We start from the raw sequence: 13,685 nt of genomic DNA, 5'->3' as shown, positions 1-13,685 counted from the left end.
CTTGACAGGACAGTTTCCAACCAGTATGGACCACCTGACTCCTGGAGGCCTGCCACCCACCACGTGGACTCTGCTCAGTTCCATGGACCTGCTTGGTTGTCCTGGCCTCCCCGTCTTTGCTCTGGGGCTTTTCCTGCATTTTCCTCCCTTCCCTTCTCTTGTTCCTCAAGCACCTATAGATATTACCTTCTCAGTAAGATTCTCCCTGACCCTTCCCCCCAAAATGAACTCCTTGGTCTATTTACCTCTTGGGGTCTTTGTTTTTCTATTGTCTGTGTTGCTCCACAGCTGGTTATATCACTGCGGTGTCTCCTTCTAGCCTGAAAGCCCTTTGCCCCTTTCTGGGTTTATGGAATCTTTGCTATTTAGCAGAGGCAGGTGTAGAAGGAGTGGGCATAGAAGAATGATTTCTAGTATGTACATTAGACGTGTATGTTTCTATATGACATCATGTTCTTTCCAGCAAAAGCACTTTCTGAGGGCCTGACCCTTCTTGCCACCAGCTCAGCCCACTGTGGGCAGCAGCTCTTGAGTCTCTGGTCCATAGAATATATTCTTGCCTCCAGCTTGTGTCTCTCATCTCCATTACAAAAGCCAATTGATCTGATTGCCAGGAGCTGGAGGGGCATCTAAGGTTTAGCGAACTGAAGTAACATTCTGGCCTCTGTTTAACTCTCCCTTTTGGAGGGAGTGGTAAGATACGCAGATGTGTGAGGACCCTGGCCCCCAAGAGCAGGAGGCTCCAGCCATCCCAGGTAAGACAGCGGCAGCAGCTAAAGCTCTAAGCCCCATCTCTGCGCAGTCGGCATGTCACCCAAGCTCTGGAGCTGCTGGTCCAGCCCCAGGTCCCCTCCCTGGTGCCCCGCCCCATTCTGCTGGTACTTTTATCCTCCTCCAAGTCTGGCCTGAGGGTGGCTGTGGGACAGCTCGTCTGCCTGGGAGAGAGGGGGAGAGCGCGGGGGACGAATACCCTAGAGTAGTTCCTCTGTGATCAATGTCTGCCTGGAGATGGTCTGGCTAATGGTATCCCAGCCAGGAGCATTACTGAAATCTTGTGGTCTGGTTCCCAAACAGCTTGGGAGTTGGGCCAGACCAGTCCTCTGCAGCTTGCAGTGCCAAATTTTAAAGGGCTGTGAGGTTGGAGGCTGGCTTTAGATGCAGCATTTCTTTCTCTGGGGCGATTAGATCAACTGACTTCCTAGGTTCAGGCTCAGTCCTTTTCTAACCCGCCACCCCACACAATAAACAACAAACACATAGGCTTTGGTGAGGTCCTTGGCACCAAGGGGAAAGCCTTTCCTGCAGCCGCCTTGGTGGGGTTGACCGATGACCTGCGGTTACCTGTACATCCGTGAAGGACACGCCCATCAGTGTTCATCTCCAGCATCAAACGGTCACTGTGAAGCACAGAGCTTCCCAGGTCTGCATTCAGGGCTGGGGCCCGTGGGAAGAGGAGGTGGGGGGATGCCTTGAAGGGAGGGAAGGAAGGAAGGAGGAAGGACGGGGGTAATGAGGTTCCCTTCAGTTCAGTAAGAGCTTTAAACCGGTTTCGATTTTCTGAAACTAAATTTGGTACCACATGGCGAAGCTACAGTAGGCACTTCACAGCATTTCAGCACAAAGTAGATTTAAAGACACTGAGATAGTTTGTCAAACTCCTGACAGGCCCCCAAATGGAGCTCACTGCAGAGATAGCTTCTGACTATGGGGGAAATAATCCATCCCACCCCACACCCTTTCATCTCACCAAAGGAGGACTCTGGGGAGATTTCAAAACACAGCAGAGGAGAGAGAGCAATGGGATTCCGCCCCTGAGACCTCACAAGCAGGGACCCATCTGATCCGAAGTTCTGCTCTCACTGTGACTGGATTCCCGGGGATGAGGCGGCGGGTAACGAACACGCCATCAGTCAGTCTCCAGCGTTCTGCCAAATGGATTCTCCCCCGGCATGGAGGAGATTCCAGGAAGGGTTTCAACTGCAGAGCCTAGGAACTGTTAAAAATGCAGAAGTGTCTGTCTTCTTTTCTTTGCAATAGGAGGGCTAAAAATTATTGAATAGAAACCGGAATGTTTCCATCTATGCCTCACACAAAGAGGATAGAAAGACTGAGAAATAGCTTAATTTCTCCATCTTCTTTCAGGTTAATGTGGAGGATGAATGAGCTTACTATGGTTCTAATGCGGGTATTGTTCAATTTGAAGTAAAAATGCATTTTTCAGATGAGGCTGCATTAATTTGAGCAAACATATCCTTTTACTTTCCTTTTGCAAATTTATTTAATAAATGCTAACTTTTAGTTTCAAATATCAATACGCTGTGCAAGTTTCGTTTTCTTTTAGTAATTGTAATTTGAGTAAATTGCACTAAATGAATATTTGCTTCCCTCTAAAAACCCTGTTCTTTTGTTTCTCCTGAATGAACAGTCTGGGAAAGGCCCACTAGATGGCAATGTCACTGCATAGCTGAGGGAGATCTAGGCGGGGGTTCCAGAAAATAAGGCTAGTTGATGTCTTAGCCGTCCTGGAAAATCCAGAAGGTGGCAGATTTTAGCTATTTATGAAAAGGCAAGCACGGAGAACAATGTTGCCTTTTAGAAAAAATTATTTTTATTTATCTTTCCAGAAGGAGATTATGAGCTGAATAAAATTATCGGTGATATTTAAAATATTTGAAAATGTTTCCCATTTTTAGAGTATGTAATACAAGCTGAAGGGCTAGCAAAGCAAACAGTGACACGAAATCAAGGTGAAATTGACCAATAAATTGAGAACTCCATTACAGGAACAATTTCCCCGAGTTTGAGTCACAGTGTTTGAGTGATAACCTAAACCTGTCTAAACTTTGTGAAACATTCAAGGCGAAGATGGAAGGAGATAGCGAGGGAGCCGCGAGGGGGCGGAGGCCCGCCCGCATGGGCGCTGATGTTTGTATTTTTCACTAACTTTTCCAGGCTCCCAGAGGACCTCCGGTAGACCTGTGCTTTAGAGTTCAGTTCTTTTCAAGGTTACTGATGACCTGAAGGGATCCTGGTTTTAAAGATGAAAAATGACAGCCTGAATACAATAGTCCAATTTAGAGGGCCCGTGCACCAGAGGAAGCTTCTCTGGCTACCGGGGGGCACTTGCGGAGAGTACAGACCCACATCTATTCTGTGGAAGGCAACTCAGCCCGTCTCAACGCCTCACCTGAAACCTTGGGGGAAAGTGCGCTGAGCTTATTCGAAGGGAATACCTGCGTCTTAGTGCATTTTGGCCCCGAGCTGTATGGATGGGCTTGTCTTTTCACCTCCTGCAGGAAATACACATTCATGAGGCAGTGCTTGGGGCGGCAGGACCGCAGGACAGAGGGCTGGCGGCTGGGAAAGTCATTCCTCTGAGTGACAGCTCTACATGGCTCTTGGCGCTCCAAGATGTCAGGGAACTGCTGTTCCGACCGGCATCATTTATCTCATTTAAATATTCCAGAGAGAGTAGCCTCAGCACTCAAGTTAGATTCATTTTCGTCTTCGCGTTCCAAAAGCGCCTGGCAGCCTCTCTCAACCGGAGGTTGGGGGTGGGGGGTGGTGGGGAGGAAAGGAGAGAGAGAGAGAAAAAAAAATGGTGAGGAAATGCAGCAAGTGAGTGATATATAAGGTGAACACAGAATTCAATATCGAAGATGAGGACACATATGTCTCCGGTCCCAGATATACAGCTGCGAGCTGATGGAGAAACAGGCAGGAAGAGAGGTAATCTTTATCTCTGTCCCCAACCTTCAGAAATACCGAAGGCTAAATCACCCTGAGAAGAAAGCAGGAAATGAAGACTGCTCCCAGCCACCCAGGAGATAGCAGAGGGCAGGCCACTTGCTGAGTGCACTTTTTCTTTTTTGCTTTTTCTCTAACTCTCCCCTTGAGGTCAGGGCCAGTTGGTACATCGAAAGCTCAGTGAAGTGTTGGGGTCTAGGCTAAGAGTCTGGATTCCAGTTTCATTCAGGAAGACTTGCTGGACTTGAGCTTGGATTTGCCATCTGAAATCTTTTTGCAAGCGGCAAAACGTGGGGGAAGTGATGGCATCTGTCCCTGGAAAACCATGTTAGGACACTCATTTTTTTTTTTTTTTTCGCATTTCAAGTGCCCAATCATGTATGCATGAGTTTATGTACCCACCAAACACATTCTTTTCGGTTACGTATTTCTTTTGTTAAGTTGGTCATCACTATCTGTTGCTGTTCTGTCACTAAGTCATGTCCATGACCCCTTGGACTGTAGCCGACCAGACTCTGTCCACAAGGTTCTCCAGGCAAGAATACTAGAGTGAGTTGCCATTTGCTTCTCCAGGGAATCTTCTTGGGTCAGGGGTCAAACCTGTGTCTCCTGCACTGGCAGGAAGGTTCTTTACCACTAAGCCAGCTGGGAAGCCCAGTCATCACCATATCAGGCTTTCAGCAGCAGTGGTGAGTGATGAGAATGGACTTTGCTGCTCGACAGAAAGGAGCCCATTCTACAATATATGGTGTTCTAGGTTGAGTCACTGCATCTTCCTCCTTTCTGTGTTTGGAACTACCTCCCCACACAGAGGCTCTGTGATCAAAGAAAAGGCCTCAGAAAGTGCTTTGGTGACCACTGGCTTGTGAAGCATGAAGTCTATTATCTGTGTTGGTCCTGATAATCCCATAAGCCCCGTTATAGCCAAACTGACCCATTGGAATTGATGTTCTATGAGTTTCCTTGAGTTGCCTGGAAAATATTTCAATGCTCCAGGAAGTTGACTTAGCTTATAGCATTTGCTAGTAAAGTGCTACTTTAGGGAATCATGTTGGTGTGGTTCAAGTAGGTTTATGAGAGCATTTTGGCAACAGCTATTTACCCTACCCAATGGTGAGGAAGTATTAATTTATAAATACGCATGAGGAAGGAACAAAGGGGCATACATGTCACTAGTGCAGTTCACCTTATATACCTGGTTCTTTTCCTTTTCCACCCATGGTACGGGGCTCTTTTCTGCCCCCTTCAAGCTGGATGTGACCGTATGATTTGTGTTGGCCAAAGAAACATGAATGTCACTTTTAGGCTGAAGCTTTGAGAACCTGAGCTGAATGGCTATGGTTTGTTCCCCTTACCTAAGTCACTGTGAGGAGTTTTTGGAGCTGGAACTTTTCATCAGCCTGAGTCCCTGAAGTGATCACAGTGAGAAAGCTCCCTCCCCAAAATGATGTGGCTGTAACTCCAAAGTGGGCATTTAGCAGAAGGAAGAAATAAACGTTTGTGTACCAAGGTACTGAGCTTGGGGTATTACTTGTTACCACTGCAAAACCTGGACTCTTCGACCTGATGTCTGGTGATCGCATTCTGATTTGTTTCCCATAGGCTGAGTCAGGGCATGTCACTGCTTCCCTTTTACAAGGTTCTGCATCATGTGGTCTTCATTATTTTTTAAAGACTTTTCCCGTCTGCCTCTGAATAGTGAAATTCTTTTGGTTCTTCTGACAAGGAGCACTTCATTGGTCCTTTACACACATATTCTACCTCCCTAGCACCTTCCAAACTTCCAGCTTCTCCTGCTCTCTCCTACCATCATTAGGTGCCAGCTGCAACATCACTGTTACAGGGACATCTTGCGTGATTTTTTGACTGCCTCTTCTTTATGTTCCCAAGCACCTTGTGGTATCTTATCAGTATTTAAATATCATATTATAATTGCTTTTTCTGATATGCCTCGCTATATGACATTTTCTTATATCTTTACCGTGTGGTTCCAGCGTGCAGCTAACAATAAGTGCCTTATTTAAAAAATAGCATGGCTGATAGAACCGAGTATTTAATAATGTGGAATCTAAATTTCTTTCACTTCTGTTCTGCCCTTTGCATCCTTTGTGTTAATATTCTCGAAGTTGGCTAAAACGAGAGCATGGTGTTGGAAGAAGGCCAGCAACCAAGACAGGCACCGGTGATCCAGACTCAGATGGGGCTGTGCCTTTGACTTTTCAGCTGAAGCTCTGCCCTGGGGCCACCTCAAGGGCAAGAAGCGCTGCAAGGTCCCCCATCCTTCTGGATTACTGCTGCCCCACTGCACCCCATCACAGGTCCTCCAGCCACCAGAGCCACCCCTCTGCCGATCGCATTGTTGTTTTTATTGTTGTTGTCTTGGTGTAGGCCACAGGAAGATCAGAGCAGCTAACACAAGTGACCTGGGGTAAAAAAAAGGTCATCTCCGTCCCTGAAATGGTACCGAGAGTTAAAACCTCAGGGATGGGAGACGATTGGAGACAGCGCTCTTCTTTCTCTGGGCCTGAGAGGTCTTCCACCAAGGCAGCTGTCCAGGGTACTGGCCTACAAAACCTTCTTGATCTTGTCCCTTATTCCTCATCTCCTCACCTATGAGTTAGCAGTCAACATTAACTTCTTACCATGCTTCGATCAACTTGTAATAACAATATTGATGCCATCGCCATCAGACACAGAAGAGTTAGCACTTATGAGTTGCTTCGATGTTCCATGAACTTACCTAAGGGCTTTAAATAAGTGCAATTCCCTTTTAATGCTTGCAACAGTGTTAACATGGAGTTGGTACTATCACTACTGACATATAAAGAATTAAGGCTCAGCTTGGTGAAGCAGGTTGGCAATGTCACACAGCTAGTAAGTGGCAGAGAAACTTCAATTAAGGTTTTTTGATTCCTCACCACAGGTTTTCCCTTTGTGTTCTTTGTCCTGGAGACTAAAACACCTCAAGTAATTCTATAATTTCAGCATCAAATTAAATTAAGGGAGGTGATATTTTGGTTGGAGGTTCTCATCTGGCTCCTTCACATCACACAAGTAAAGGGTCACCTGTTTGACTTCTAAAATCCAGTCTCAGATATTGCCTAAATTTGGAAGACTGTCACTGACTTCAGATTCCTTTTGGCACCCCTCTGGGAGGAGAAATTTTCCTGGAGATAATATTTTGGCTGGTACAGAGGCAGCAAAGGGACTTTTAAAAGGAAGCATATGGTCCTTTGGCATTATTATTCTGGGGTGCTGAGATCTAATGAAACAAGGAAAGCATTGAGAGCCAAGGTCATTATGAATATAATTCAGATTTTAAATTGCTATTTGCGGAAAATATTCCTTCAGCCAGTTGAACCAGGTTAAATCGCTACGGCAATTATATTTACAGGCAATTGCTTGGCCCTGTACTTCCTTTTGCCTGTGCGGACACAGTAAGCTTTTGAGTTAGTAGGCGGTAGGGCAGCACATAAAAACGGAATATTGTTATTGCCTCATTAAGAGAGACCCTGATTCTTTTAAGTCTGCTCTAACAAGAGCCTTTGGAAAAACAAGAGAAATTTCCGAATATCTGATTAATTTAGATTGAGCAATTAACGGAGTGATATAGTTAACAGTACACTTAGTATCACTCATTAGGTTGGCTGCGTGGGAGGCAGCCTCCGACTCAGGAAGGAGGCTATTAGAATCGAGAGCCACCACGTATCTGCAAGTCAGCTGCAGTGAGTCATGTAAGCAATCAGGTTCCTGTCTTTGAGGCTTACAGAGGTTGAAAAATCTACTTTTTGGCGGTGCTGGCTTTCATTCTAGCAGAGGATGAAATTGCTAGAGAAATAATGTCATTTCTACAGTTCATGTTTTCTTTAGCTTCCAAAGCTAAGCTGCTGGTGGGGCTGCTTCTCTCTGTGTCCCAGTGGGGGCTGAGTGGATGGCCCCTCCAGCAGCTGCTACACTGCTCCCTGGGGCACAGGGTCCTGAGACTCGAGGAGACCACTGCTGGATATCCACACCTGAGTGGCCTTGGCTGGGCCTCTCTCTGGGTTTCCATGGAGGCAGTCGCTGAAGTTAAACCACGAAGAAATTGGTCATTATTTAGATATTTCTAAACACGTCTCCAAATACCTGAACTAGAGCCCCATGCAATGTTTAATTAGAGCGCCCAGATGAAACTGACCTGTTACTGTAGGGTCGCTCTGAATGGCTCTAATTAAAAATGGATTATGTGATTGATGACAGGTTACTAGAGGAGAGGGCACACCATCATTTCCCTTCGCCCTTCTAATGGCGCTGAGGGGAGGACAGCTTGAGTGGTGGGAGGGCCGTTGAAGCCTGTTCAGTGAAACCAGTGAAAACTAGGCATCCAGGGACGTCCCTGGTGGTCCAGGGGTTAAGATTTGGTGCTTCCACTTCAGGCGGCGTGAGTTCGATCCCTGGTCGGGGAACTAAGATCCCGAATGCCCTGCAACACAGCGAAAAACTAAGAAGAAATGCATTTTGAAAAGAATTAACATTTTTTTTTTAAAAAGAAAATTGGTGAAGTCCTGAAAGTGTCTGAAGCAGCTTAAGCAGCAACTGAAACCACAAGGGGTGGGAGTGAGCTGGTCCTGGGAGAGGACCTTTCATCAGATTTGGGAACGAGGCGTGAGCCAGGAGCCATCTAACGAGAGCTGCTGGCATCCGAGCGTTTGATGCCTACAGCGCTCAGTTGGTCTGAGTTGGTCCATTCATAGCGGCGGGTCCTGAGAGGCGCGGGTTAGACTATGTGAGAGCCCGGTGGAGGGCAGCGGGGGCCGGGAGGCGTTTACACACGTGTCCAGGCTCCGCCCGCTCTGAGCACAAGGAAACAACCCCGGCTTCTGGGGAACAGGGCTGGTGAAGCAGGGGGGCCCTGGGGACCCTGATCGTGCCAGGATTCAGAGCAGGTCTGCACACCGAGGCTCAGAAGTTGACGGGAACCACCCTCAACAGGGGGAATGAATACAGGAGATCTGTCTCGTGGCTGGGACCAGCATGGGAGGGGTGAGAGGTCTGTGAGACCACCCAGGGCTTCCGGTGGGCAGCAACCCCGAGACTGCTGGCTCTGAAGGACACTTGTTAGGGGGCAATGTAGGAACCCCCACATTTTACAGACTCCTCGCCTTTCAGGTCTGGAGTCCATGCTTTGATCTGAGACCGTGGAGAGCAGACAGGGGCCACTGCCCTGCAGGGTGGTTTGGAGCAGAAGGTGGGCCTTCCCAGAAATGCAAGCTGCTGTGAGTTGAGAAAGACAGAGGTGCGCAGAGAGAGGACCTCTGCTGAGTTACTAAGAACAGTTCCTCCACACCCCATAGAGCCCGCTTTTTCCACTGGCTGGGCCCTTCAGCTCCATCGAGGTGACCAGCAAACAGCTGCTAAATGAAGATGCCAAAAGCAACACCCGTATCCTTTACGATGTCGATGTCTTTAGATAATCACAACCTAGAAATCATCCAGATTTTTGAAATACAATTGACAATGACATGGGGATTAGGGCGCGCGACTTTCCAGGTACTCAGAAATCACATAATTTTACCATCAGCCTCCATATCCATGATTCTGCATCTGGGGATTCAGCTGATTGCTGACTGCATAGAGCTACAAATATGTATGTAGGGGAAAAAAAATCCCGTGTACAAGTGGACCTGTACGGTTCAAATCCGTGTTGTTCAAGGATCAAGTGTGTAAAGAATTCATTCAGAAGTTACTGACCATATGTTCCAATTCCAGATGTAAACTTTAGAGCTGAATACATCCAATTTTTCAGGTTTCTCTAAAGTATAGTATCTGGAGCTTGAAAGAACTGGTTTGAATTTTAGGCTTGCCACTCACAAGCTACATCATGTTGGGTGAGTGATTTCTTTAAGAAACCTCAGACTCCTCATTAATAAAATGGGAATCGGGACATTGTCTTTGTTGATTTGTGGAGCTGGCATATGCAGAATGCCTGGCACAGAGTCCTTGCTTAGTAGCTGCAAGTGAGTTGTACATGCATCAGTGTGTGCTAAGGCAGGCAGGTCAGGGAGCTCGGACCATACTTTGCTGTGAACTCAGAGTGTCAGCAGCAATGATCAAATGATTTTATTCTTTTTGGCTTTTTGCTGTTGATCAAAAGCCACATGGAAACTCTCCATTACAGGCCTGGTATTTAGATTTGAACACATTAGAGACTGTATGCGCTAGTGATTCCTGCACCACTTCCTGCCTCCTCGCCTCCAGTCCTGGGGGTGAGGAGACCTGTGAGCCAAGTGTTTACATCTGAATGGTGTAGTGTGAGAGTAAAATGATACACACTGCACATGTCAGAAACACCCAGAAACACCCAGAGATACTGTATCCCCAGCGATTTTCTTCTAAAGGGAAAAATCCAGTAAACTGCATTTTGTTCAAGTGTGTGCCAATACAAAAACTGGAATGTTCAAAAGAGAAGGTGGACCTGCTGTATTTAAAATGGAAAACCAACAAGGACCTGCTGTATAGCTTATGGAATTCTGCTCAATGTTGTGTGGCAGTCTGGATGGGAGGAGAGTTTGGGGGAGAATGGATCCATGTGTATGTTATGGCTGAGTTCCTCCACTGTTACCTGAAACTATCACAGTGTTATTAATCAGCTGAACCCCAGTACAAAATAAAAAGTTTAAAAAAAATTAAAGAAACCCAAGAAGCAAAAGGAAGGTAGAACGTTTCCATGTTCCAGTAGTAAAAAGACTGTCAAACGACTCTCCTTTACCTAGATCAGAAAACCTTGCAGAGGCTAATTTTCCAACATCTGTAGCTCTTCTAACCACAGAATGATTATCGCAAGCTAGACCACTGCTCTGCGGCTGCCGCTGCTTCAAGTCCTCACACCCGCCCACCCCAAAGAGGGGCTCTTGTTTTGGGGGGTGACAGAGGGAGATGGAGAATGAGATGGTGAGTTCGCACTGGTTAGATAACTGTATATGAAGGCTCAGAAACCAAGAGAGGAGTAAAGAGATGGGCGGGAGGGCTTCGGCTGACATGAGATGCAAGCGGCTCTGCTTGAATCACTGTCCTCGTGACCGTCTGTGTCTGGGAAGCATTCGGCTGGAACGGGGAGGAATGGAACTTGACAGCGACCGTTCGTCAAATGCCCTCTTCTGAGTAACAACACACATAGGTATGCAGAGTGGTGGAGACAAGCTAAGAGAAGTGGGAAGGGATCTGATGTCCATTTACCTAGAAAAAGGCGTGTCGTATGAATTTTTTCCGACAGAGAACCAAGGAAGCACCTCTTAGCTGATGATCAATTCTTTCCATCCTTTAAAAAGGCTTGAAGTTCAATGTGATTCTGCAGGAAACTGAGGATTTCTTCATTGAATTGGCATTAATTACTTTTTAAATGTAAATTTTCAGCTGCAAGCCTTTTTTAATATTAAAAAACCTCCAAGTACATCAGAGTAAATCAAAGACTAATTGGTGACCAAATTATAGGGTTTAAAGCACTTTTTTTGGGCCATAAATGAGTGAAAAATAATTAGCAAATGTGAATACACACTTTTTCTTTTATTAATAATGAATCATATGGTGAGAACCCATTTTTTTTTTTTTTGAGCAAAATTCAAATTTCTGTTTGAGACTGAGAGCTATAATTCCGTTAGGTGGCACTTTATGTTTAATCAGTGCTTTCTCCTCTGCCGGTGTCTCCTTGTGCCCAGACCAGGGCTGGTCTGTCAGGATGACTGCCATCACAGGCAAGGATGGAAATGGACAACTTTGGTGGGCCCTGGCTCTTGCATGCTGAGCCCCTTCAGTTGTGTCTGATTCTGTGCAACCCCATGGACTGTAGACCACCAGGCTCCGCTGTCCATGGGTTTCTCCAGGCAAGAATACTGGAGTGGGTTGCCATGCCCTCCTTTGGGGGATCTTCCCAGGATGGTATTAAATAAGACCATCTGCAAGTGTCTTATGGCAATCCACCACTCCAGGATTCTTGCCTGGGAAATCCCATGGACAGCGGAGCCTGGTGGGCTACAGTCCCATAGAGTCACAGAGGAGTCAGACATGACTTAGCTACTAAACAACAACAACAACAAATGTTTTACTGGAGCTTCCATTTAAGACGTAAGTATGGAGGACTGCAGAGCACTTGGGGCTTTGGTCAGAGGCTCTTACAGGACCCGAGGCAGATCCTGGTCAGAGAATCCACTCCAGGGCTGTCTGCTTGGCTTGATGACAGCTTCAGCCCACTTCCTATCAGCCACAGCTATTTATACTCAGAGGCACAGATTCCACAGCTGTGCAGATTGCCTGCGAGTGACTCAAATCATCTCTCCTCCCTTCTCCCTTCCCAGCTCAGGGAAGACGAACAAAGTTGTTGTTCAAGACAATCGTGGCAAAAAGGCAGACTCATCAGGGGTGGAGGAGGGTTCTCTTGTTCCCTTCGTAAGCATCCTCTTCTCTCAGAGATACTGTTCCTTTCTCGCCTCTCATTCCCACATACCCACATCCCTTTTATAATGAAACAACCAGTTGGTGCTGACCTTGACTTTGCAAAATAGGTATTTTGATCTGGGCCATCTCTACAAAGACTCTACAGGTTTCCGGGTTAGGGTTATTCTATAAGTCAAGCTACTAACTCTAGCTGGAAGAGGAGAAGAGACCCGGGGGCAAAACCAGAAAGTACTGATGGTTCAGGGCCGTGTAATGTCAGGAAGGACATTGTTTCATGAGGCCAAAACACTTGTCAGTTGTGGAGAGGACTGGAACCCAGGCCAGGCTCAGCTTCAGACAGGTTGGAGTGACCCAGGCAAGTCTGGTCCCCCTTTTGGCCTCAGCTTTCTCATCTGTGAAGAGAGGGCACTGCTCAAGAGGACCTGTTGTGTTGCTTTCAGCTATGAAATTCTGTGATAGCACAAGGATCATTTTCCCTGTTTCTGTGAAACAATAACAGCTCTGGGTTTGGAAAATGATCTAACAGCCTTGTTCCCTGAATGAAAATGTGTCTAAGCGTTTTGCTGAGAACAGCCCAGTCTCCTGCCTAGAAAAACAACGCCCCCCACCAAATGCAAACAGGGTGGAAATGAAGAATAATACCACCACTTTGTATTTTTACCTCTCATGATAAAACAGTAGTTTTAGAAATCATAAAAATGTACCAGTTTGACAAATGGCACATTTAAAACCCGATTTAGCAAAGGGGTTTTACCTTTGTAATTTTAAAACTGTCACTTGAACTAAAAATATAGGCAAGCAACTTGGCCTTTCATATTTAATGTTTTCTTTTCTCCCTTTTTATTTGCAATTTATTCTGTTCAGCTTTGATTAAGGAAGTAGCAGAAATGGAATGGAGAGTGACCAGTCCTTGGCTAATTCGTTTTTGAGAAGATGGTAAACGTGACTCTTCCCACCAAGGAAGAATTGAACTTTCTCAGCACCAGTCCTGGTTGGCTTTGGTGCATTAGCTATGTTTCATACCCTTAAACATCAACACAGAATCACCTAAGAATATTGGACTTAAAGAGGACAAGATAACTGGAGGCTTGCTTTCTCCCCTGATGGCATTCTCAAGATTCTACATGTTTGTTAGAGTAAGTATGTTATGGCCCCAGATTAATTGGTAATTATAGCAGGTCAGAAAGAACTTGAAACAAAAATGAGAACCTCGGATGTCCTGGAGTGCAGGATATTAAAAGCTGCTATGCAGGATTAAAGGAATGTTTACAGATGTGTTTTTCTATTTTCAGGCGAGAACTTAGGCAAGTCGCTGCATTTCTTTGAACTTTAGTGACATGATCTGTAAGAGGACAGAGTTGGAGTAGCCGCCAGCAAATGCTTCTGAATGTTCCAGTGTTTAATTGAAGCTTTTTTTCCCCCTTGTGCAAGACTTGGCTCAGGAAAGGTGCTTACCTATTGTTGGGATCCGAAGAGTTAAGGATTCATTCAGAGGGGCATTGGAGTGC

At 46.1% G+C, this 13,685-nt stretch overlaps 1 protein-coding gene across 1 annotated transcript in view; it reads left to right on the top strand.

Annotated features, from left to right (window-relative positions):
* LOC110132699 (protocadherin-8-like) overlaps positions 1–13,327 on the top strand; it is a 65,377-nt gene extending 52,050 nt beyond the window's left edge. The window contains exon 4 of the mRNA XM_070471807.1: positions 13,042–13,327. The gene's annotated coding sequence lies outside the window, so the exon portion shown is untranslated. The remainder of the gene's footprint in view (positions 1–13,041) is intronic.
* The last annotated feature ends 358 nt before the right edge of the window (positions 13,328–13,685 follow it).

The sequence above is a fragment of the Odocoileus virginianus genome, chromosome 8 (assembly GCF_023699985.2).
Source record: "Odocoileus virginianus isolate 20LAN1187 ecotype Illinois chromosome 8, Ovbor_1.2, whole genome shotgun sequence".
Classification (NCBI taxonomy): domain Eukaryota; kingdom Metazoa; phylum Chordata; class Mammalia; order Artiodactyla; family Cervidae; genus Odocoileus; species Odocoileus virginianus.
The sequence above is the reverse complement of the archived record's forward strand: the minus strand, read 5'-3'. Positions and strand labels throughout refer to the sequence as shown.